The sequence below is a fragment of the Lissotriton vulgaris genome, chromosome 7 (genome assembly GCF_964263255.1).
Source record: "Lissotriton vulgaris chromosome 7, aLisVul1.2, whole genome shotgun sequence".
In the NCBI taxonomy this organism is placed as follows: domain Eukaryota; kingdom Metazoa; phylum Chordata; class Amphibia; order Caudata; family Salamandridae; genus Lissotriton; species Lissotriton vulgaris.
The window spans coordinates 922188138-922214631 of NC_141695.1; positions in this window are offsets into that span (position 1 = coordinate 922188138).

Below are 26494 nucleotides of genomic sequence, written 5' to 3' on the forward strand. Positions count from 1 at the left end.
GAACAAATGATCATTGCGGCACATCTAGATGAACATTCTGTTAAAGGGGACCATAGTAAATCATGTTTAATCAACAAAGGGATGGATGAAGCACATGCACGATGTAGTCTATGATGATGACAGAGTAAATTCCACCAAGCATTATAAACAACATTTTTGGTATCTGGGCGGGGAAGAGGAGTTGAGAAGAAAAGGCCAAATTTGCTTGAGAGAGAAAGCGGAGTGAAAGCGTGAAATGTTAGGGAAGTTAACACTGCTGAGATGTTTAGGTTGTTGGAGACGGAGCAGAGAGACTCTAGCCTTGCGCTTATTCCACAGGAATTTGGAAAAAAGACTGTTGATGGACTTAAAGAAGAAATGGGGGAGGGAAATAGGAAGCATAGAGAGACAAAAGTTCACAATGGGAAGGAGCATCATTTTAATGGTAGAAAGACGACCCCACCAAGAGAGGAAAAGGGGAGACCAACGTTCTACGAGGGAAGAAAGTTTTTTAAGGATGTCAGAGTGGTTAATTCTGATAGTCTCTCTAATGGTGTTGGCGTATAAAACACCAAGACATTTGATATAGCTAGAATTCCATTGAAAACCTGAGCCATGGAACATATGAGGAAGACAAAATTTATTATGTATGTATGTGTCTTGTAAAGCGCTCTGCTGCCCTGAGGCGTTGTGGCGCTGTAGACCGCAGGGGAACCCGTCCTGGCTATCCCTGTGAGATGGTCCCTACTGGGTATCTCCAAGGTGAAACCAGGCATCCCCGGCGAATGTGGGGGGCCGTTGTAGGGATGAGGCAAGCTAATGCCCAGAGTTGCCGAGTGTGATCCCTGGTTGGAGTAGGCACCGAGGCAAGAATTATCGAGTCTGCTGACCCTGGTCCACGACCCTGCCACGTCAGGAATTGAACCCTGGTCCCGGGCCGTTCTCTGCTTTCGGGTCTGCCGCCTCTAACCAGTGAGCCACACCACTCCACCTTAAGTGGGAGAACTTCTGTTTTATCAATATTTAATTTGTAGACAGAGACGGAGGAATAATCATGTAATAAAGAAAAGAAAGCAGGAAGGGCAACAGTAGGGTTGGAGATATAAAGCAAAATGTCGTCAGTGTAAGCAGTGAGTTTAATTTCCACATCCCTGTAGATAAAACCAGAGTAAGAAGGGGATTGTCGAATTTTCTCAAGGAAAGGTTTGAGCGCCAAAATAAAAAGTAGAGGGGATAGTGGACAACCTTGCCTGGCTCCTCTATGAAGGGGAAAATAAGCGGATTGCATACCATTAATCCAGATGGAAGTAGAGGGAGCAGAATAAAGTAATTGGACAAATTTAAGGAACGTGGAGCTAAAACCATGCCATCGCAGAGCTCCGAACATAAAATCCCAATTAACACGGTCAAATGCCTTCTCAGCATCTAGGGTAATAGCCGCTATTGGGTTGTCCATTTTAGCAGAGAGATGAATAATGTTGAGAAGGGTCCTCGAATTGTCAGTGATGATAGACCTGCCTTTGACAAATCCAGATTGGTGGATATTGACCAAATCAGGAATAATAGAATTAATACGTAAGGCCAAGAGTTTCGCATATATTTTACAGTCAGTATTAATCATGGAGATGGGTCTATAATTTTTTGAACAGGGAGGGATCCTTATCTTTTTTGAGGAGTAGAACGAGCATAGGCTGCGTAAAAGAACCTTTGGATTCACCAGAGGTGAGAAAGTGATTAATTAACTGGAGTAAATGGGGAATCAGGACAGATTTAAAATGGAGGAAGAAAGGAACTGTAAAGCCGTCAGGTCCAGGCGTCTTATCTTTGGGGAGGAGAGAAAGGGCAGCAAGAATTTTTTTTCTCTGAAATTGGGGCATTAAGAGAAGAGAGATCCACCGGGGTTTGGAGGTTTAGGGATTGAATGAAAGAAAGAATCCAATTGCTCAACCGAAGGAGTAGACTCAGGGGTGTAAAGGGTAGAATAAAATTGAACAAAACAATCAAGAATTTTGGCGTCAGAGGACTGGGGAGAGCCTTGTGAATCTTTAATCGAGACTATTTTCGATTTTTGTTTCTTAATTTTGAGATAATTCGCCAGAGCTCTACCAGCCTTATTACGACCACCATAGCTTTTTGCTATTAAATTGGAGAAGCTGGTTAGAGGCAGAATCCCAAGAGTGTTTATTAAATTGCATTTTAGCAGTAATGAGAGAAGACAGTGAATCGGGAGAGTTAGAAGTGTAGTAAAGATGCTCGAGTTCCTTGATACGTTTAAGAAAAGAAGAGGCCTGGGAAAGCGCCTTCCTCTTTTTACGTGACACAAAATCAACGATACAACCACGAGCAGTGGCCTTAAAGGCATCCCAAAGGAAATGAAAATCAGAAGAAGTGTGTAAGTTATTAGTAAAGAAATCATCCATGAAGTGTGTGAAGTGCTCAGTGAAAGTGGGATCAAGTAAAAGGGAGTTGTTGAAGCGCCATCGGCGGGATTGAGGTGTGGGAGAAGGATAATCCATATCTAAAATAACAGGGGGATGATCTGAGATGAGGATAGAACCTATTTCTGAGTTGGTCATGAATTGGAAAGCGTGATGGGAAAGAAAAATATAATCAATATGGGAAAGGGAAGCATGCACGGGAGAAAAAAGGAAAATTCCAGAGAATCAGGGTGCGACATTCTCCATGAATCTATGAGGCCTCTGGAGGAGATGGATCTATGGAAGGATTTTTGCATTTTGTTGGGAATATAACGGGCCTGTGACTTGCGGTCCAAAAAAGGGTCCATCAATTGATTACAATCCCCCCCAACAATCATATCCTCATTAGCATTGGAGGAGAGAAGGGAAGAAAAATCATTCCAAAAGGAAGGATCAATACCATTCGGACCATAAACATTGCAAAGAGAAAGATGGACATCATTAACAATGCAATCAAGGAGCAACCACCTACCATTAGTATCAGCAGTTTCTTTATGTATTTGAACAGACAGAGCTTTGTGAAATAGGATAACAACACCATTTTTATGATTAACAGCCGGGGAACAAAAATATCCCCAACCCATTGTCTATGTAACATTGACAACTCCTGTGTAGAGAGATGCGTTTCTTGTAGAAAGGCAATTTTACATTGTAAACGAGCAAGGTGAGACAAAATAGCGTTGCGAAGACCCTTAACATTCCAAGAAATGAGTCAGAAACCTTTCATAAGAGGAGATTAAAGGAGGAAGAAAATGAGAAAATATTGCAGGTAGGAAGAGAGAAGATATAGAAAAAGAGAAGGGAAAAAGGAAGTTGGTAGCAAGCAAGATGAGGTAAAAAAAGGAGCAAAGGAAGTAGCAACAATACTGGTAGAGAGAGATCAAAGAGAGACAAAGCAAAGCCATCATAATGCGGTGCAAAGGAAAAGAGAGAGTAAATGTGAAGAAAAGAGTAATAAAAGAAGAAACCTAGTACAACAGTGCCGAAGAAGAGGAGGAAGGAGTAACAGGGAAAAGGTGAGTGAAGTAGAAAATGCTGAGGGGAGCAGAAAAGAAAGAGGTAGAGGAAGAAGGGGAAGCAAGTAGAAGGAAGAAGGGAGCCAAAAGCAACCCTAAGGAATACAGCAAGAAGAAGGATGGCAAGAAGAACCAAGCCGGTTCTAGCCATACAGAACACGTAACAAAAAAACAATGAAGTGAGAGCGGGAGCAGCGATAAAAGACGACCATACAAGAGGGAAGAAAGTCGAGAGCACATCCGAGGAACAAAAGAAAGACAAGAGGAAAAAGGGAAAATACAAAGAGAACCTGGGTCCGAGCACGACCTAAGAACACATGAAGGAGACTTACCGAACAAGTATGCAGGGAAATCAGCGTACTGGGATGACGGAAACGAATGATAAAACAATACAATGGAGAGGAGGACAATCGAAACACCGGGAAACAAACCTAAGAAACAATGAAAACAAGAGAGTGAGGTAATATGAAAAGAAGAAACAAGTCATAACACTGTAGACAATAAAAGATACACAGAGATGAAGAAATTAAAAACTAAGAGCCACTTTGTTCCGTGGAATCTTCCCTGTAGGAATGGATAAATCTGCGGAGATCAGCCGGATCCTCGAAGCTGTAAGACCGTTCCTTGTATGTAACCTTGAAGAAGCAAGGATGAATCAGACCATATCTAGCGTTCATGGAACGAAGCGTAGGCCGCAGATCCAGGAATTCTTTTCGACGCGTCGCAGTCTGTTTAGAAACATCCTGAGAGAAAAAAAGTTTATGACCTGACCAAAACAATTGCTTGTGTTGTTTGACAGAATGTAGTATAGTCATGAGGTCAGAGTAGAGGAGAAAATAAGCGATAATGCCTCTAGGTTTTGAGGAAGTAGAGGAGTTTTTGGGACCGAGACGGTGAGCTCGTTGAATATTGACATCCACATGTTTTGGCAGGCCAACAATTGGTAAGACTTGTGCATTCAAAATAGGATGATGTCGGACCCTTCAGAATTCTCCGGAACACCATAAATACGTAGATTGTTGCGTCTATTACGATTTTCCAAATCTTCAGACGTTCTCTTGAGGACCTTGGTGAGGCTATCCAGTTTGCGACAACATCTTGAGCGTCACTGATTTTTTGCTCAACATCAGTAACCGTTTTGTCAAGATTAATCCATTTGTCATCCAGTCTCTGCAGGGTAGCAGTAGTATCCGCAATAAAGGGGCGGATTAGTCGAAGTTCTTCCATTAGGTCCTCAAGGGTGACAGGAAGCAGAGATTTGGAAGGAGATGGTGGGTCCTTCTTGAGGCGTTTGCCCACAGGTGTGGAGTCCTTGCGTGAGGTAGGAGCAGCGTTGGAGGCTTAGTGGTATGCCTGTGCTCCATGATGGTAAGGCCAGAGGAAGGAACAGCGTGAGACAAAGGATGAGCAGCGGAACGTGGGATGAGGGCTGCAAAATCCCAAAAAAGGCAATGAAACCATAAAACAGGGGGGCCTCATGCAAGGATAATGTGCAACTGAGAGTCAACAGAGCACAGAAAAGAAGTTATAATGGTCACAGGGAATGGATAACACCAGCAGAACACTATCAAGGCGAATGTTGAGGTGAAAAGTGGAGGCGAAGGTCCGTCGACAAAGAGAAGGCAAAAACGTCACAACATGCCTCAGTAAAGTTCAAATGACTATAAAAATCGTTGCAATGTGGAAAAAACAAGGCCATTGGGCAATAATAAGCAAGTAGGCACCACAAGAGGAGTTTTTATGAAGAAAAAAGAAGAAAAAATGATGAAGAAAAAAAGACAAAAAGGTCGGCCGTTTCCGAGATAAATGCATTTATGCAAATATTAGCCTCAAGATGTCCCAAAAAACATACTGAAACATACTCAGGTGCTGGGGGGCAGTTCCGACGCTAGAAACGGCCGTTTCTGCCGAGAGACGCCGTCTAGAAGCGGGTCCTTTGTGATAAATGCGCCGCCGAAATCGCGGAGCTCAGGGGGGAGCAGCCATCTTGTTCGCTGTGTCACGCGCCCTCCACTTTTTTTATTTTTTAAAGAAGAGAAATCTTTAGCTCGTTAATAAAAGTCGGTTTAGCATTTGTTTAAATTTGAAAAATATAGTTGTCAGACTTTTCAACTCCTATGTTTTTAAAAACTTCACGATGGTGGTAAGAGACTATTCTTTGCAAATGTTCCTAAACTTTTCTTCAAATGGTAGATTTTTAATGTTTCTCAGAAGAGCTGTTATATGAGGAATACACAGTTCTAGCAGTTCTCTCTCATGGAGTGAGTCTATCAGTGTCTCAAATACTTTCAGGTATTCTTCATCAATGCGACTTCATAACTGCCATTCATGTGATGGTCATTACTTTTTACACCATTGCCTCCCTGACTCCACACTGGCATCTTTAAGGGTATTATTCATGCTGCAACATGTCCTATACAGGGCTAAAAGAAATAATATTGCATCACCCACTTCTTGATAGAACTTCATTGGCCATCCTTGCCACTCTGCACCATCTAAAAAAACTAGTTGCATCTTTTACAAAGCCATCATGACCAGTACCTGTGCTTATTTTGTAGACAAGCTCACCATCTATGTTGGTTCTTGGCACGCCTGCAGCCATGAATGACACCATAAGATTCCAGTGTAAAATTGGAAAAAACAAGGCAGCAAGGTTTTTCCATCTATGCACCCCAGATCTGGAACAGCATCATTATATCTACAAAGACCATCTCAATGCTGATCCAATTTAGGAAATAGTTGAAGACTCACCACTTTAAAACCACTACACTACAGTGGCATTAATAGTTAACAGTCCAGCTACATCTCCTACCACTCATTGACTTAATACTTGTCTTTGACAATGTACAGAGATCTGCAGCATTTTGCTTACGTTTGTGCTATAGAAATACCTCAAAAATACAACAATTCTATCCAGCTTCCATAGCGAGACGGATGGGAAACAAGACTGTGATGAGAAAAAATACTTAGGCTCTCATTAAAAATATCATGGAATTTGATGTCGGGATAGTCAGGAGAGGAGTGGTGTAATCTAGCATTAATTCCAGTATTCCTCACAAAATGCTAGTGAATAGAAGTTGTTTTCCATAAAATGGGAAACATCTGCTCAGACTGGTAACAGGGGTCTTTTGCCTGCAGCATTCCCCAATTCTAGTGAAAAAAATCATTATATTTCTTACCTGCTCTGAGGTAGTGGGAAATGTCTGGGGTAGAGCTGGTGAGGACGAGGGGGTAAGGGTGGTGTGACCTGGGTTGAGGAGAGGCCTGTGCCTGTCCAGGTGAAGCATGGTATGTTCTCTTTCTACTGCTGCATTGGTCAGACAGGGACTGGCCTTTCATTCCATTGGAGTCCCTCAAGGCCAATTTGTTTGGGCCGGGACCTGCTCCTAGTGCCTCTGTCTCTTTCCCCAGCTCCCATAGGTTAATTGCAGCAGGTGCACGGAGGCTTCAAATGAGAGAGACAGAGAGGACAGCTGATGGGTGGGGCGAAGTAGAGACAAAGTGATCAGAGAGGGAGTCGAGAGAGAGGCAAGAAGGAGAGAGAGATAGAATTAATAGCTGATTAGCACTAGGAGATGAAGGGAGCGGGGCTACTTTGAGCACTTTTGCATGGGCTGCTTTGGTTCCCATTACAGTCCTGTAGACAAGGCTCTGGGGCTGCCCACAGCCCCACATTCCTGCAAAGCTGCAGACAGGCCTAAGGCCTCTGGACTTGAAACTATCTGATCTTGAGCCTGCAGACTATATAAATCTGGGCATGGAGATACTTGGAATTTTGAGATGGTAATTTCACCAGGAGTTATTGCTCTGGGTAAAACACCACAACTCATAATGAGGGCCTTAGTGTATTGAATATTAGCAGTACACAGTCATGGCATTGGCACTGTGTTACTCCTATAAAGAAGAACATAACAAGTGGATGAGGGATATATAGATATATGAAAATGCCATAGTAATACTGCTTAGTTGCAATGCCTTAATGATAGTCGAAAGGAATTAAACAGAAATTAAAAATTCTACTATGGCCAATTAGAAGTAGCATCAGACCACTCCAGAGGTAGGTAAATTGTAATGTATGTGCTAAGGGAAGCTCAAGTAGCTGCACGAGTAATGTCCTGCAAATAGATTGCCCTCGCCTCAGCCTTCCCTTGCATCAGAATACCCTAGAAAAGATGGTGGTATAGGGTCCTGCCTGAAAATAGGCACACATTAAGCACATAGTTACTCCTGAGGGTAGGCATGGAACGCTTCTGCCCCTTTGCTGAGTGCCACATATGACAAACTGAGAATAACAAGAATAGAAAGGTCCCTCCCACTCCAGCATGTACAGCTTTGAATCTTTATATAGGGAGACAAGAACAGGTATGGCAAGGTAAAGATCTGTCTCAGATTATAAATTGAGAGGATATTGGCACAAATTCTGGGATGCATGGATATTCCAGTCATTCAGGTACGGATGAACATGAGTGTAGAGCCCCTGGGGAAGCATAATCAAAATACTTTATTCGGCATAAAATAATACCATAAAAAGTACAATATTAGAAAAGAACATTTCAGACATTTTAAAACCATGCTAAAAATCGATATACAGACAATACATGAAATATGAATAGTTCATCACAAGGGTCATCACAACAGGCTAGCATAAAATGTCCTTATTAAAGTGGTTCATCAAGAAGTTCAGTAACATGTTGCATTAAGAAATGACAGGATCAAAAACACATGAATAATTCATGTGTACCCGAGGGATACCCTCCCATTCTCTAAAAAGAAGGTATTAAAAACAGAAACGTTTATTCCTCACCTCTACTAGTTCTGCATTTCACAGCCAGTCTTAAAAAATGTACTGTACAAAAAAGTGTAAGGGGCTCTGCAGACAATTTCAGAAACAGTAGGGACACCTTTGCCTGTTTGAACCTGGCATTCCTTAAAATACCTTTTAAAAATAATCTCCTAGGGTAAGTATAAAAAGGGCATAATAAAACAAAGTGAAGCGTGTCCTGCAGAGACCGACGGTCGCAGCCGCATTGACTCTTCATCTCTGGATGCGTTGTATACCCTGCTGAAACTGCTAAAATGTGGTGGAGCAAATTTAGCCTGAAGCGAGTCATAAGAAATTTATCCTGGGGATTGTGAATATGGGACAGATACGGTTCCAAACCCAGACACTGGAGAAGCAGATATAAGGTGCCTAATGAGGAGCCTTGTTGCTAGAAAAAGTCAGCACAAATATGGATACGGAAAAGATAGACAGAGCAAAAAATATATGTCTATGGCTGAGAGTTAATGGTGACCGTAAATTATGCCCCATCAGACATCTGGAAAGCATATGGAGGGTTAATATGTATGTACAAAAAAAGGAAGTACGCAAAGGGCAGTAAATACATAGCTGGACTGAGTAGGAGTGTACTAACAAGTGGCTTGTTACAAGAGGAGGATTTAGATATGCACACCCATTTAAAATAGCGATGATGATGGAGGCAGCAAAGTTGGACATGAGCAAAAAGAAGTTAATAGACCTGCCGAGAAACGAATGGCAAAAGTTAAGTCTTCTAAATGCAGAGTTTGCATATGTAATTGATAAAAGGGATCATAGTGAGTAGTGCTTGGAATGACAATGCTAGTAGATGGATTACTTTGTTTGCATGTAATTCTAACAGAAATATCTTTCCAGCATGTATGAGGACAACAGCAATTAATTCTCCTTCTAAAGGTTTGGATCTCATTTATATGCCAGAGGGACAATGGTTAGATCAACACATCGTTCATAATTTAACATTATTGTTCAATTCACAAACAATAGCAGAAAGACATCTGAAATGTTTCTGCATGGGTAGGTTTCCAGGAGTTCCACACCAAGGGGCTGATTACGATGTCATTAGAGAAGGCTCCGGATGAGGTTAGGTATTGCATATTCTGATTCAGAACCCTTGTTTCCTACTGAATCATACAGATTGGCCAACGACCGATTACAATGCCCAGAAACCATTTGAGCTGTCTGAATCGGTCCTGAAAGGCATCCAGACTGCCCGAGTCTTTCAGAGCTGATTCTTACAGCTCTATGGACTTGGTTTCCGGATAAGCAATTACAATGAGCGTTTCGTACAGCCATTCCAATTTGGTTTGCCCTAGACAAAAAGGCTGCAGGAATCAGTCTTCGGTGGCCCTTTGTGGGCCCCACTTCATCTGGAGATGTATGAATGTAGCCCATGTGGGTACTCAAGGGACCCATCTCCGCAACCATGCACAATGTAGCAGCCACCATGGGGTGCCTGCCACTGGGTGCAAGGTTTTCCCCACCCACCCATTTTTCAATCGGAACCTGTATTTTCATTCGAAACACAGGGTCCCATTCAATTCAATGCGAGTCTGACCGAACAATGTTGGGAAGCATCGTAGTCAGTTGTTTGAACTCGCAGGACCTGATTCGTTTGGAAACTAGTCCGGAACCGATTTGTTCTGGACAGTTTCCTACCAACATTGTGCTCGGGCCCTAAATTTCAGATGACATCTTCTGAGGACCCCTAATGCTTCTGTGTGGAAATCTACATAGCTTAGATTTCAACAGGGGCGAATGGAACTTCCCGTCCAACACATATTGTTTTAATTTTTTTAATGGCTGGATGAAACAGTTTCCCTTACACCACCACCAAATCCAAGGCGATCCACTCCTCTTCCCAAACCAAGATTGGAAGTTACTTCAGCTCTTAGCTTTCTGTGACTGGAGTAACTTTTTGACCATTTCCATAATGGATATTATATGTGACATGTTACAAACTAATATGTGATAATAACATACTCAACCATATAATAACAACTCAAAAAGTGAAAATATGCATTTTAAATAGTGCAGTATTAATTATATGCTCAATACATAAATTATCAATTAGTAATTAATATCATTGAGCTATCATTGAGCTAGAGTATTTTGAAATTAATAATTGTTGGACTTGGCCCTTTTTGCAGGATCATCCTTAAACTATCCCCTAGCCTTTTCTCTGACATGGTGTTGGTAGTTTTAGGACTCTGGGCACTTTAGATCTGCTGTCCAGTAAAAAGGGTGTGTGCACTCTGTGTTAAATATGGTAAGATTGGTCTACACCTGTTTGGCCTATTTAATTTACCAGTCAGTCTCTTGTAAAGTGGTATCTCATATATCCGGGGCTGGTAAATTAAATGCTACTAGTAGGCTTGCAGCACTGGTTGGGCCACCCCCCAAAGTAGCTTTGCACACCTATCTCAGACCTCTGCCATTCCAGAGACTGTGCATGCAGTGTTACTGCTGCTGTGACGTGGCACCAAAAGTGTGTGCCATGTCTGTGACCCCCTTTTTACTGCATATCAGTCACCCCTAAGGTAGGGCCTAGCTAGCCCTATGGGCAGGGTGCATTGTAAGTAAAGGGTAGGACATGTAACTTGAGTGTGTGACATGTCCTGGTAGTGACAAACAGCCATTTTGGTTTCTCAATACAGTGAGGCTGCCCTCCCATAGGAATGCACTGGGATTCCCTGATAAGTGTCTCAGTGGTAATTCCTCTCATGAGAGAAGCAGTGTGGTCAAGTTTAGCATATTTAGAATGATAATAATAAATGCTGCACAATTGTGTGCGCAGATTTATTATAACTGACTTTTGAGTGACAGGGACTGGTGAGGTGTGTGTTTCTCCAGGAGGGGCAGGGTGAGTCAGCACTAGCCTGAATGGTACATCTGCGTTTGGAGTAGTGGGAGAAGAAGTCCCTGGTCCCTGAATAGGTCTGTGTCTAGCCTCTACAATGTTGGCTCTGCCCCCTGTGGTGTGCTGATGATGAGCCCTCGCAAAAACAACAAGTGATGGACTGAATGTGGATCAATGTCACACACTCCCCCAGTCAAAAGATCTGGGCCCAAATCCATCGTTTTTTTGCACTCCACACCACCCTGGGTTAGACAATGGCGATATGCAAATCAGCTCTGACCCTGTTGCCCCATGGGAACAGTCCAGTCCGAACTACAAAAGCCATGTCCTTCCCAGAACGGAATCAAGCATCCGAGGACCGGACCGGTTTCGAGGTAACACCTCTCATCAGCCCGGCTAGCTTGACTCCAAGTGGTGTGGAGTGCCTGGGACCCACGTCTGGGCATCCCCAGCGCACTTAGGGCGGCAATTGCAAAAACAACAAGTGATGGACTGAATGTGGATCAATGTCACACACTCCCCCAGTCAAAAGATCTGGGCCTAAATCCATCGTTTTTTTGCACTCCACACCACCCTGGGTTAGACAATGGCGATATGCAAATCAGCTCTGACCCTGTTGCCCCATGGGAACAGTCCAGTCCGAACTACAAAAGCCATGTCCTTCCCAGAACGGAATCAAGCATCCGAGGACCGGACCGGTTTCGAGGTAACACCTCTCATCAGCCCGGCTAGCTTGACTCCAAGTGGTGTGGAGTGCCTGGGACCCACGTCTGGGCATCCCCAGCGCACTTAGGGCGGCAATTGCAAAAACAACAAGTGATGGACTGAATGTGGATCAATGTCACACACTCCCCCAGTCAAAAGATCTGGGCCCAAATCCATCGTTTTTTTGCACTCCACACCACCCTGGGTTAGACAATGGCGATATGCAAATCAGCTCTGACCCTGTTGCCCCATGGGAACAGTCCAGTCCGAACTACAAAAGCCATGTCCTTCCCAGAACGGAATCAAGCATCCGAGGACCGGACCGGTTTCGAGGTAACACCTCTCATCAGCCCGGCTAGCTTGACTCCAAGTGGTGTGGAGTGCCTGGGACCCACGTCTGGGCATCCCCAGCGCACTTAGGGCGGCAATTGCAAAAACAACAAGTGATGGACTGAATGTGGATCAATGTCACACACTCCCCCAGTCAAAAGATCTGGGCCCAAATCCATCGTTTATTTGCACTCCACACCACCCTGGGTTAGACAATGGCGATATGCAAATCAGCTCTGACCCTGTTGCCCCATGGGAACAGTCCAGTCCGAACTACAAAAGCCATGTCCTTCCCAGAACGGAATCAAGCATCCGAGGACCGGACCGGTTTCGAGGTAACAACTCTCATCAGCCCGGCTAGCTTGACTCCAAGTGGTGTGGAGTGCCTGGGACCCACGTCTGGGCATCCCCAGCACACTTAGGGCGGCAATTGCAAAAACAACAAGTGATGGACTGAATGTGGATCAATGTCACACACTCCCCCAGTCAAAAGATCTGGGCCCAAATCCATCGTTTTTTTGCACTCCACACCACCCTGGGTTAGACAATGGCGATATGCAAATCAGCTCTGACCCTGTTGCCCCATGGGAACAGTCCAGTCCGAACTACAAAAGCCATGTCCTTCCCAGAACGGAATCAAGCATCCGAGGACCGGACCGGTTTCGAGGTAACAACTCTCATCAGCCCGGCTAGCTTGACTCCAAGTGGTGTGGAGTGCCTGGGACCCACGTCTGGGCATCCCCAGCACACTTAGGGCGGCAATTGCAAAAACAACAAGTGATGGACTGAATGTGGATCAATGTCACACACTCCCCCAGTCAAAAGATCTGGGCCCAAATCCATCGTTTTTTTGCACTCCACACCACCCTGGGTTAGACAATGGCGATATGCAAATCAGCTCTGACCCTGTTGCCCCATGGGAACAGTCCAGTCCGAACTACAAAAGCCATGTCCTTCCCAGAACGGAATCAAGCATCAGAGGACCGGACCGGTTTCGAGGTAACACCTCTCATCAGCCCGGCTAGCTTGATTCCAAGTGGTGTGGAGTGCCTGGGACCCACGTCTGGGCATCCCCAGCGCACTTAGGGCGGCAATTGCAAAAACAACAAGTGATGGACTGAATGTGGATCAATGTCACACACTCCCCCAGTCAAAAGATCTGGGCCCAAATCCATCGTTTTTTTGCACTCCACACCACCCTGGGTTAGACAATGGCGATATGCAAATCAGCTCTGACCCTGTTGCCCCATGGGAACAGTCCAGTCCGAACTACAAAAGCCATGTCCTTCCCAGAACGGAATCAAGCATCCGAGGACCGGACCGGTTTCGAGGTAACACCTCTCATCAGCCCGGCTAGCTTGACTCCAAGTGGTGTGGAGTGCCTGGGACCCACGTCTGGGCATCCCCAGCGCACTTAGGGCGGCAATTGCAAAAACAACAAGTGATGGACTGAATGTGGATCAATGTCACACACTCCCCAAGTCAAAAGATCTGGGCCCAAATCCATCGTTTTTTTGCACTCCACACCACCCTGGGTTAGACAATGGCGATATGCAAATCAGCTCTGACCCTGTTGCCCCATGGGAACAGTCCAGTCCGAACTACAAAAGCCATGTCCTTCCCAGAACGGAATCAAGCATCCGAGGACCGGACCGGTTTCGAGGTAACACCTCTCATCAGCCCGGCTAGCTTGACTCCAAGTGGTGTGGAGTGCCTGGGACCCACGTCTGGGCATCCCCAGCGCACTTAGGGCGGCAATTGCAAAAACAACAAGTGATGGACTGAATGTGGATCAATGTCACACACTCCCCCAGTCAAAAGATCTGGGCCCAAATCCATCGTTTTTTTGCACTCCACACCACCCTGGGTTAGACAATGGCGATATGCAAATCAGCTCTGACCCTGTTGCCCCATGGGAACAGTCCAGTCCGAACTACAAAAGCCATGTCCTTCCCAGAACGGAATCAAGCATCCGAGGACCGGACCGGTTTCGAGGTAACACCTCTCATCAGCCCGGCTAGCTTGACTCCAAGTGGTGTGGAGTGCCTGGGACCCACGTCTGGGCATTCCCAGCGCACTTAGGGCGGCAATTGCAAAAACAACAAGTGATGGACTGAATGTGGATCAATGTCACACACTCCCCAAGTCAAAAGATCTGGGCCCAAATCCATCGTTTTTTTGCACTCCACACCACCCTGGGTTAGACAATGGCAATATGCAAATCAGCTCTGACCCTGTTGCCCCATGGGAACAGTCCAGTCCGAACTACAAAAGCCATGTCCTTCCCAGAACGGAATCAAGCATCCGAGGACCGGACCGGTTTCGAGGTAACACCTCTCATCAGCCCGGCTAGCTTGACTCCAAGTGGTGTGGAGTGCCTGGGACCCACGTCTGGGCATCCCCAGCGCACTTAGGGCGGCAATTGCAAAAACAACAAGTGATGGACTGAATGTGGATCAATGTCACACACTCCCCCAGTCAAAAGATCTGATGAGCCCTCAGCTGACTAAGGGGAAGAGGAGCCTTGTAAACAAAGTGCTCCAATTCCCCCCTGAACCAGGTTTTGGCTGGTTCCCCCAAGCCCTGTGCCAGGACAGACAAAGCCAAGATGCAATATAAATATAGGGGCTGTGACCCCATGATGTTGAGCTGTTCCTGTGACTTGGGGAGCCTGTTGCTGCTGCTGGGCTCCAGGCGGAACCGCCACAAGGGATTGCCTCCCTGCTGGAGGGCCCTGTGTGCTGGCCTACCTGGGCCCAGCTTTTCCCTGTTGAACTGTGCAGGGCTTAGCACGTCGTGAGTGCTTTCTTATTTCGAGAATAGTGTGGACTTTGCAGCGTGGAGCTGTCACCCATTTATAGGGAATCCCATCATGGAGATTCCCCCGCCTTCTTGCCAATCGTAACGGGAGCCCACCCCACTTTTTGCATATTTTATTAGCCGGTGCCCACCCCACAATTGGGGTTTGCTGGAGGGTGTTCATCCTGCTTTATGCTTTTATTTTGAGGTGGGTGCCCACCCAGCACTGTGGTGCCAAAGAGAAATCACTGCATCGGCCTGATTCGGAACCGGAAGCCAGGCGCAGCCTGACAGAGGGTGGGGCCTGCTGGCAAGCAAAAGTGTCCAGCGCGAGAGCCTCACGGACTCCATTTCCACCCCCCTTCACTCTCGTGGCTGGAGGAGAGCCCCGCAAATGTCAGAAGCGGCACCAGAAGAGAGTGGAAGTGTCCCCAGAACAGCCAGGTGAGTGAGTGCTCTGCCTGGCACATTGTCAGTGCCTATTTTCTAAGCGAACCCGCAGAAGAACGGGCCGCTCCAACGTTTTGTTGAGAGAGCACCAGAGAGGGGCTCAAGATTGCCACTGCCCATTCCCTTCACAGCTTCACCATACCAGCGCAAGCAGCTGCAACTTTAGCAACTTTTGTTTTTAGAGTCCTGGAGTGGGGCTCAGGCAGCACAGTGTTGCCAGGCCTTGTTCACAGCTACACCGCACCAGGAAGGGCAGCTGCAACGGTGGGCACATTTGTTGGTAGAGTCCAGGAGGGGACTAGAGAGGGCACAGTGAGTGCCAGTGCCTACAGTTATTTTCACAGCTGCACCGCAGTTAGCGGCACCTGCAACGTTTAGGCCAGATAATTTTTAGGAGTCCCAGTGGGAACTCAGTAGGCACAGTGGTGTCAACGCTATCATTTCTTTGGGGGCATTTTCGATTTCCTGTGATAAGAAAGGAGTGAGATACACTCTGCCCTGCCCCAGCACAATTGCACACTGTGATGTTGCTGCATTGGCAGCCCGCCCTGAAATTTTTGACATAGGGCATTTGAGCCCCAGAGAGGAGGCCAGTTGTCCAGGGGGTCAGTGTTAGGTTGGTAGGGTGCCAGGCCCTTATGTGATTTATATGGAGCCTATGATAAATTTGATTTTGTACCATCATTTATGCCTCTAATGTGATTTATGCTTATGAGGTTATTGCATTCTCTATTTTATACTTTTAAGGTTGGTGCATATTGTGTTTTATGCCTAAGTTGATGCTGACTGCATAATATGATAATGCTGTACAGTATTTTGCATGTAATTACTGGTTGTGTTCTCCATTTACTATTTGTGCTTTGTGATGGTTCTGACAGTGGCCCAATTTAGCCCTGTCATGTGTGTATAATCCCACGTAATGATTGCCTAGTGCCAGTTGGCACAGTGTATATTGTGTGGTTACTATTCTAATGTGTTTTGGATAATACAAAGGCTATTTTTATAGATACCCTTGTGTGGAGTTTCTTTTGTGGTGTGCCTAGTGTGTGGCTGCTGTGTATGTGTTTCGCAAACACTTTACATATTGCCTCTGGGATAAGCCTGACGGCTCGTGTCATGCTTCCATGGGGGTAGCAGGGGTTATCTTCAGCGTGTAACTCCCCTGCCCTGACTGGAGTGGTGGTTTCTGCCTGGTTTTGGCACAAGCCTTAGCCAACCAGAAATCCCATTTCTAACAATAATAATGTAATCTTTTATAACAACACCTTTAAAAAACAAAAGATACATAATTAGAAATATGCATTTAAATATCCAAATAATTAGAGACAGTAATATCAATTTAATAATGTCTAAAAATGTTTTCAAAATAAAAAAAATAGATAAAAGCTCAAATCCATCCTTGTATGAGCTAAAAAATAAAACATTATATTGTTGAAAAGCTAAAATTTTCACACATGATTAATTCTAGGAACCATATGAATTTTGTAGGGTAATAATAGAATCATTATAATCCTAATTCTACATAGTATACAGTTAATAAATTACTCATGAGCATACATATAAAAAAAAGCATATTTTGAGCATTCTAACATAATTTAATGCATTCTAAACGTAATTCAAATCCCCAGCACACATTAGAATTTGCAATTGACCTTCAACTGACTAAACACATCGAGCACTTTAAACCTTCTCAACCCATACCAATCAGGCTTCCGAGCACGCTCAGTACTGAATCTGCCACAACCCACATTATTGATGATGCACTTCAAATACTGGATCAGAATGGTTCCTGCCTCCTCATACTACTCGATCTCTCCTCAGCCTTCGATAAGGTCAAACTTGAGAATATACTTGATCTGTTGAATCTCAGAATGGGTATCTCAGGGACAGTTCTCAATTGGTTCACCTCCTTTCTGCACAACAGGACCCAAAAATTCAAAATTAATAACACTATGTCATCTCCAGTTCCTGTTACTCTGGGTGTCCCTCACGGAACCTCCCTCTCCCCCACTATGTTTAATATAGTCATGGAACCACTTACCACACTACTCCAAGCATCCAATGTTCAATTCCACATGTACATTGATGACACCCAACTCTACCTCAAAATAAAGACCACCAACAACATCAAATTACTCAACACAATGCTTAGGAACACACAGACCTGGCTAGCAGAGAATCACCTCAAACTTAATGCGTTAAAAACAGAATTCCTCCTAATAGCACATCCCACCAAAGTCCACATCATTCAGCCCTGGCTCAATCATCTCACTGCTCTCAATGTTCAACCTACCATTGTGGACTCCGCGAAATCTTTAGGCCTAACCCTCAACTGTAATCTCAACATGCAACTTCACATCAGCAATGCAACGAAGGGAGCTAATTCCCACATCAACACATTGCGTAAATAGAAACCTTTCCTTCCTCCCAAGGATTTCAAAACTGCAGTCCAAGCCTTGGTCATCCCAAGAGTGGAATATGGCAGTGCTGCACTCTGTGGTCTCCCCCTATCCTCTATAGCAACATTAAAATCCTCTATTAATGCTGCAGCCAGACTTATCACAGGCTCGAAAGAAAGGTCACACATCACTCCTGATCTAAAAGCTTTAAACTGGCTGCCCTGCGAAGCCAGAATACATCTGAAAATCGCCTGTATGACCTACAAAGCTTTACACCACAATTCCCCCAGTTATCTCGCACAGAAACTGACAATATCTGGTGGATCAAGAGCGACAAGAAGCGCAGACAATCTTCTTTTGAAACCTAAGAGATTCCACAAGAAAAAAAACTACAAACGCTCCTTTTCAGGAATGGCGCCCAGGATATGGAATGCCCTCCCTCCAGAAATCAGACTTATCTCATCTACAGCATCCTTCAAAAAAGAAGTAAAAGCTCTCCTCCTAGCCAAATTTACATGAACTCTGACTATTGTATTCTTGTAACTCAATACTTTTCCTCCTTAGACTATTTGATTGTATTTTTGTATGTAATCTGGTAACTCAATACTTTCTTCATGAGACTATTTTATAATGTATTTTGTATGTTTATTGACCTCCTGCATCTTTTCCTCCATACATTGTTTTTTCTTTATGTTGCAACCATTTAAATCTTTTTTATCAATCGTTTTTGTTTAATCTTTAGCCATTTGCACGTTTAGTCACACTCTGTCTGTAAAGCGCTCTGATATACGTAAGGCACTTGTTCGCGCTCTATAAAACTTTCAAAATAAATAAATAAATTAATTAATTAAACAAATGACAACAGTAGCTATTGTAAGTCACAATCACATATATACAGAATTCAAAGTGGTTCTCTCCATCCTACAGCACTGTGTTAACTGATATTGGGTATCTAATATGGAGTGGACATGCTCTTTTAGGAGCCATTTCCCTAAAACATTACCACCATTCCTTCTAGTGTCATATTTAGCAAATAGGGGGCTGACAGGGTACACTATGATAACCTTTGATAATGAGAGAAGCAACAGAGATAAGAGGCTTAAGTGTTATTCAATAATGTAACTGACAACAGGTCATAAGCAACCATGATTCAAGTTGGGAATGCCATGAGACAAGAAGGTCTGAGAAACCTATTCATCCGCTTAGAAAGGTTACGTAGAAATGAGATGTCCAAGTGGTAGGTCGAAGCCACTTTGTGTCAATATATCAAGGTACAAAGGATACCTAGGGGCCTTAGATCCCAAATCATACCAACCTACGATGACCTCGATGCAGATCAACTGGTTGCATGGGAACAGGAACTTACTAACAACTCTAACAGATTGATGGGGATACTTATCGAGAATTGCGACAGGAAGGCCGCAAGATTACAGAAAGAGATAGAAGCATTAGAACTTGAAATTAAGTTTGAAAATCTTCCTGATGTTTTTTTTAAATTATTTCATGCAACACCATTTATCCTACTTTAATGGTCGACCTTTTACATTCACAAAAAAATATGATCACCTGGTAACAAAAGACGACCAAAATAAAGCTAAGGAAGGGGCATCTCTATACCAGTTTCAGTTCCACATACATAGATACACCAGTTACCAGTGGAGGACAATCAGAGAGAGGGGAAGGTTCAACAGGCACTGTAAGTAGTGAGAACCGTTTTTTTATGGGAGGTCCAAAGAATCAAGAATGGGAACAGGGAACAGAACAGGAGTTCAATACCAGGACCAAGACAAGGAGAGGAAAAAGAGGGGGCAGCAGGGGTAGAAAGACCTGGGATGAGAACAAGGTCATGGAATCAGAAAAAGTAGATGATGTCAATGTGGTGAATATGTTAACAAAATGTTTATCTAATGATGATGTGTCACGTTTGAAAAAAGGACTGGGCTTTTGCCCTAGAAATACTGGTAACATTTGCGAGTTAAACATTGTTCTCTACAAATTAGTAAGACGAATAAAAATTAAAAAACTTCATGATGTACAATGAAGTGAATAAAGAAACTAGCAAACAATATGGGATGCATCAGCTAAGTGAAATGTCCATTCAAGGCATAATGAATACTAGAGTGTTGCTGTCAATGAAAGAATGTGAGGATGAGGTTGTGACTGAGGATATAGTCATGGGAGATCTGAATGTGGTGAGTGACGCCCCAATATCAAGTGGTCTAAAAGAAAGATTTTGTGGACACCCACTCCACACAGGGAACCATATATATATTTTTTTCTTTGCCCAACGTTATCTTTATTTTTCATCTGCTCATGGATTTCATCTGCTCATATATATCTGGAATCCACAATAAGGTCACTATCCCGGAAGTTGTTGAATATCTTAGGCAGAATCCCAAGTCATACTTTTACATGATATTAGAACATAGGCTTAATATTTGGTGCCCCTGGTGAGGAATATGGAATTCTTGAGATGGCAACCAGCATGAGCAGCAAAGGAAGTCGAAAAGGGAGTTTAGCAATATACATCTCGCTTCAACGAAACCTTCAGGTCAAATCAATACCCTGCCCTGTGAACTGGCTCCAGGCAGTTAAAATTGAGAGCTGGGCACAAAGAGTAAAACATCCTTTAATTTGACTGAATATCTGTCTCAACCCAGAACACAAGTTAAAGATGGCAGTAATTCCAATTCTGGAAAAGACGATTAACAACCTGAAATCAGCCCATGATACACACTTCATAATCATTTCCGGGGAGTTTAAATTTTTTTTTTTTTAAATAACATTTTATTAGCATTTTGCACTGTTGATATTTACAGCAAAACATTAGATTCAACTTCACATACATGTGTAGGAAAAGCTCACATATTACATGATGAAAATCTCACGTTAATTATCTATGGAGAACCCCTATTTATTGATGACACATCACAGAGAATTATTGTTGATGACATTATATCGTTGTCACAGATCCATTACTCACTGATATCAGATATCAGTTCCTCCTGAGGGGCTGACATAAGTTGCCCCGAAAAGCATTCTACTTTTCCCATATCCTTGTCCATTTCTTGGGGCACCCTCTATGTGTATAGACTGCCCTTTCTGCTTTCATTTAGCAGTCCATGTGCAACCCCATTGTCGATAGGTGGGAGTCAGCCCCCTTCCATAATGTTGGGCTATATTTCGTTTAGCAATCACCATCCCCAGTGTCGCCCAATCTTGAGTCATAAAGTTCAGACAGGGAACAATATTGACATCTTTCATAAGTTGGTCCTCGCAGATCTAGACAAGCAAACAGACAAGAAACAGCGACCCCTAAATGTGAAAGACGACTTGACATATGGGGAAAGGCAGTCCTTCAGATACTTGATGTGTGATGATAGCATTACCATCAATAGGGCAGATAAGGGGGGAAAATTTGTGATCATGGAGAGCATTGACTATGAAATGGAATTCTATCTCAACTAAACGAGAGCGAATGTTACGAACTACGGGGCATATTACCAACAACTAGCGATAATTTTTGTCTCTAACTTGTTTAGAGACAAAAATTATCGCCGCACATCGGCGATTTTTATCGCAGATAAACCTTGCTATTAGCAAGGTTTATCGCAAATGCGATAAAAAACGGCCGCAATGCATGAATATCGCTGAAAAGTCAGCGATATTCATGCATTATCGAGCAAATGCTCTTAGCCATGTTATCCACCTCCCATTGGATAACATGGCTAAGAACTGCTCAGGGCAGGTGTTAGCTTTTGGAGATATTCGCGCTTAGCGCGGATATCTCCAAAAGTTGGTAATAGGAGATAGCGATGTTAGGGACTGTTTTCAGTCTCTAACATCTTGGCACGCCCACTTTGCATGTCATTAGTGATAAATATCACTGACATGCAAAGCGGGGCCCAAGATGGTCGCTATCTCCTATTAGCTGTCACTAACTGGTGTTAGCGACAGCTTGGTAATAGGGAGATAATTTTATCTCCGCTTTCTTGGCTTTTAAAGCCAAAAAAGCGGAGATAAACTCCCTTGATAATATGCCCCTACTTCCCTTAACCCCTTAAGTGCTGCTGACGGCCAATGGTCGTCAGCAGCGCTACCTCCCCAGTGCTGCGCACGACCATTGAACGTCCATTCAGCACTAGTTCTAATGGACAGCGCAGCACTGGGGAGAAATGTTTACACGCAGCTAAGGTGTTAAATCCTATCTGGAAATTGACTCACCATTTTAATAAACATCTCAAGCAGTGGCACGGTATGGGCCTCCTAGATGCAGAAGAGATGTGCTACTTGAAGGTAGATCGTTCTCGGTACCCATGCATTTACACAAACGCTAAGATTCACAAAAACCTTCCCTTTCCACCAGGGAGGGGCAGAAATATCAGGTAACGTGGGTCCCACTGAAAGACTGTCTAAATGCGTGGGCATTTTTTTAAAACCCATGGTGAACAATTTAAAATCTTTTATACATGACACCAAGCATGTCCTAGGAACTTTCTCTGAGTCCCATGGGGTAAAAACATGTGCCTAGTGACTCTTGGTGTGACTGCTTTATACACGAGCATTAAGAGAGATTGTGGACTTGAGGCCAGAAGAAAGATTCTGAGAACTAGATCAGCGACTGCATGGGAACTCACAGAAATGTTAATCAACGTGATAGAACTTATTTTAGACAACAATGTCTTCTTATGTAAGGAGAAGTGGTACCAACAGAAACAAGGAGGGGCCATGGGCTCCAGATTTTCTCCCTCGTAGGCCAACATTTTCATGGGTTGGCTGGAGGAGGTGTGGATCTAGAGTGCCATGGGCACAAAATGGAATGATTCAATTCTGTTCTGTGGGCATTACATCGATGACTGCCTGATGGTTTGGACAGGGTACACTGGGAAACTGTTGGATTTTGTTGAGCATTTGAATAACAATGATTTTAATTCAATTCAATTCAATTCATTTTATTTTAACATCAGGTTCACCCATGGATACAGCAAGGAGAAAATGTGATTTTTGGATACAGAATTATATATTAGGGATAATCAGACCCATAGTCGGCTATTCCGCAAGACTACAGCATGGAGCTCAGTTTTACACATGTCCAGCTCGCACCCCTCACACCAGATTAAGGCAATCCCATGTGGGGAGTTGATAAGGGCAAGACTGAACTGTAGCAATGATCCTGAATTTGAGGATTGTGCCAACACTATGATGACACGCTTCAAAAAGAGGGGATATGACCTACAAACTTTGGAAAGAGCCAGATCTAGGATCAAGAAAGTTAAGAGACAGGAGACTTTAAAAGAATGGACAGAGAAGAAAAAAACTGATGACTAAATAAGGATGGTTACTTACAATACTTTATCCAAAGTACTTGTTAAAAATATGAACAGACATTGGCACATTCTTAAAGAAGACAGGTCGTTGGGAGATCTATCAACACAAGACCAGACATAACGTACAGGAGAGGTATATGTCTCAGGAATATGTTGAGTCCTAGTTACCCTGTAACCAGAATTAACACCAATTGGCTAACACTAGATACTTTAGGATTTTATGGATGCGAACATTGTACTGCCTGCAAATGGGCAAGCAATAAGAAAATGGACTTTAAAGGTCCAGGTGATAAAATGTACAAAATCATGACCAATATCAACTTCATTACCAAATATGTGGTCTACATAATTGAATGTAGATGCAGTAACAAATATGTCGGGAGCACAATCAGAACTTTACGGGAGAGGATTTGGGAACACATGAGGGCACTTAAACAGAGTGACCTTAGATACCCCATGCCTCACACATTGCACAATGCACTTCTCAAAATAAGAACAAAGATTTCTTCTTTTATGGGATTGACCAGACTATGATACATCCTCAAGGTGGAAATAGAGAACTGATGTTGCAGAGGAATGAGGCCTCTTGGATTCTGATGCTACGTACGACTGAATTGGGTCTGAATTTAAATCACAAACTGCACTACTCTTTGGGTGGATGATAGGTACAGGCAGCTTTTAACGTTGCTGTGGCACAGTATTGTATGAATTTGATTGTCTTCTTTATTATGAATAATACATATTTCTTCTATGAACTCAGATTGTATAAAAGAAATTATAGCAATAACAAATTGGGTAGGATGCCACATATAGTCATTGACTTCAACATGGAACGTTGAACTGGGAAAAGTGAGACTCAATTGATTTTTACCAAATAAGGATATTATAATAATGGATAGCCCATTTTTCTCCCACCATTGACTTGTATTCATGAGGACTTGCCAAGGAATATGGTATGAAAAAAATCACCACCTTTCATATTGTAAATTGAATCCGCATGGATCAGATCTAGGTGGAGTAATATGATTCTTTAATGTAGACACTCACACTGTCTGGATTGAGATGTATGTGAAAGGTACTGCACTGGGGCAGACTACTGTGGTGTTTTGATGTAGCTGATGATTCGGTTTGGAATAATTCAATGGGATTGGACAGAGTAGGGATACTTAATTTGCTGGCATTTAATATGTACGGAATTTGCATAATATTGATCAAAGTAAGAAGAGAAGGTGCAACCTTTTTACAGTTCAGTAAGGTTTTCTGCATATGAAATACACTCCAAGATGGCCTCTGGAGTTGCCAGCATGTAACTAGATAACAGCCAACGTTTATTGTATACAGACTCATAGTATATCTTTGCTACACCAATGAGAAATTCTGAGGAATTGCTTCTGGACACAGTAGTATATGAGAGGAGTACTCTCTTTTATTAATAGATAGAGATTGATGCAGTTCAAATTGGTCTTAAATAATGAAATAATCTATGTAGTGAAATAGTAGAATGTGTTAAATTAATAGGGGTGCAAATTGCTAAGTACAGTGTAAATCAAGAAGTAATTAGGGAGACTTCGTAACAGTTTGGCGAGGATACGCATGTGTAGGAAACTACATTCCAAGGTGGTGCTGAGATTTACAGTAACTTGGGAAGCACGTAATGGTTACGGTCACGTGATCAGTGACGTTACCATAAGAGGGCCGGCAATACAGCACTCTGCCTCATACTCGAAGAGTCGACGTTTAGGCATAGGACATTTGCAGTATCACTAAAACGGTAAGGAGGCGAAGGATTATGTTTATAACTTGAGAGCAACTGGAAGGTGTCAAGTGAATATAGCAAGATTACAGTTACGGTTTGAAGGTGAGTGGCACAGTTGGGATAGTAGCGGGTGGTTACTGGAACTTTTAAATGTGTGAATCCCTGCTAAACAGACTGTTTACAATACGGATTACGATTTACAGATAGTACAGTGCCAGATATAGGCTAACAACCGACTCTAAATGTTTCCACCACATCTCACCTGCCCTCAAGAACCTTAAATGGCTTACTAAGGTAGGCAGATCCTCCTATGAAATTGCCTGCATTACGCGCAAAGCCCTCTATCAAAAGACCCTCTACCTCTCAAACAAACTGAACAAAGCAGGTTGCACCCACCTGCTGAGAAACACCAACGCTCTTCTCCTCATCCCCCCTATATTGAAATAAAAAGGCTCTCAAGCTCGTTCCCAGCATCTGGAATGCCCTCCCTAAAGATCTTCCAGGTAACCTTTCTTATGTCAGTTTAAAAAAAGACCTTAAAATACAACTGCTCAACAAATTTTGGGGGACATAGGGGCAAACCAGTTTAGGACAGTGCCATTAAGGCCCAAACGATCTTTTAGTGCATTAAGTAAGGTTGAATGGTTAACTGTATCAAATACAGCAGTGAGGTCGAGAAGAATGAGTAGGCAGGTCTCTCCCTTATCCAGGGTTAGGTGGATGTCCTCCACTATATTAAGCAATGCAGGGGCATATTACCAAGCAATAGCGATAATTATCGCTATTGCTTGGTTAGAGACAAAAATTTACCGCTGAGCTGTGGCGATTTTTATCGCAGATAAACCTTGGTATTACCAAGGTTTATCGCAAATGCGAGAAAAATCGCCCACAATGCATGAGTATCGCTGAAAAGTCAGCGATATTCATGCATTACCGAGCTAATGCTCTTAGCCATGTTATCCACCTCCCATTGGATAACATGGCTAAGAACTGCTCAGGGCAGGTGTTAGCTTTTGGAGATATTCACGCTTAGCGCGAATATCTTCATAAGTTGGTAATAGGAGATAGCGATGTTAGCGACTGTTTCCAGTCGCTAACATCTTGGCATGCCCACTTTGCATGTCATTAGTGATAAATATCACTGACATGTAAAGTGGGGCCCATGATGGTCGCTATCTCCTACTAGCTGTTGCTAACTGGTGTTAGCGACAGCTAGGTAATAGGGAGATAATTTTATCTGCGCTTTTTTGGCTTTTAAAGCCAAAAAAGCGGAGATATACCCCCTTGATAATATGCCCCGCAGTTTCTGTTCTGCAGCCTTTGCGGAAGCCTGATTGTAGAGGGTCGAGCAGGTTGTAAGTGTCAATGTACAATCAAAAAATGAGCGAATAACGTTGGTGCTTACTGAAATCGCGGGTTTAACATTGACACGGTCCTTACAGCGGACCGAAACGGAAATACATGGTCACATGACCGGATATTATTCACTGGTCGGACCCCTATGAGAATAGTGTTGTGAGGCATAGACGGAAGCGGATGTCCTAGATACCTTACCGGATATAATAGTGATGTCGGACCAG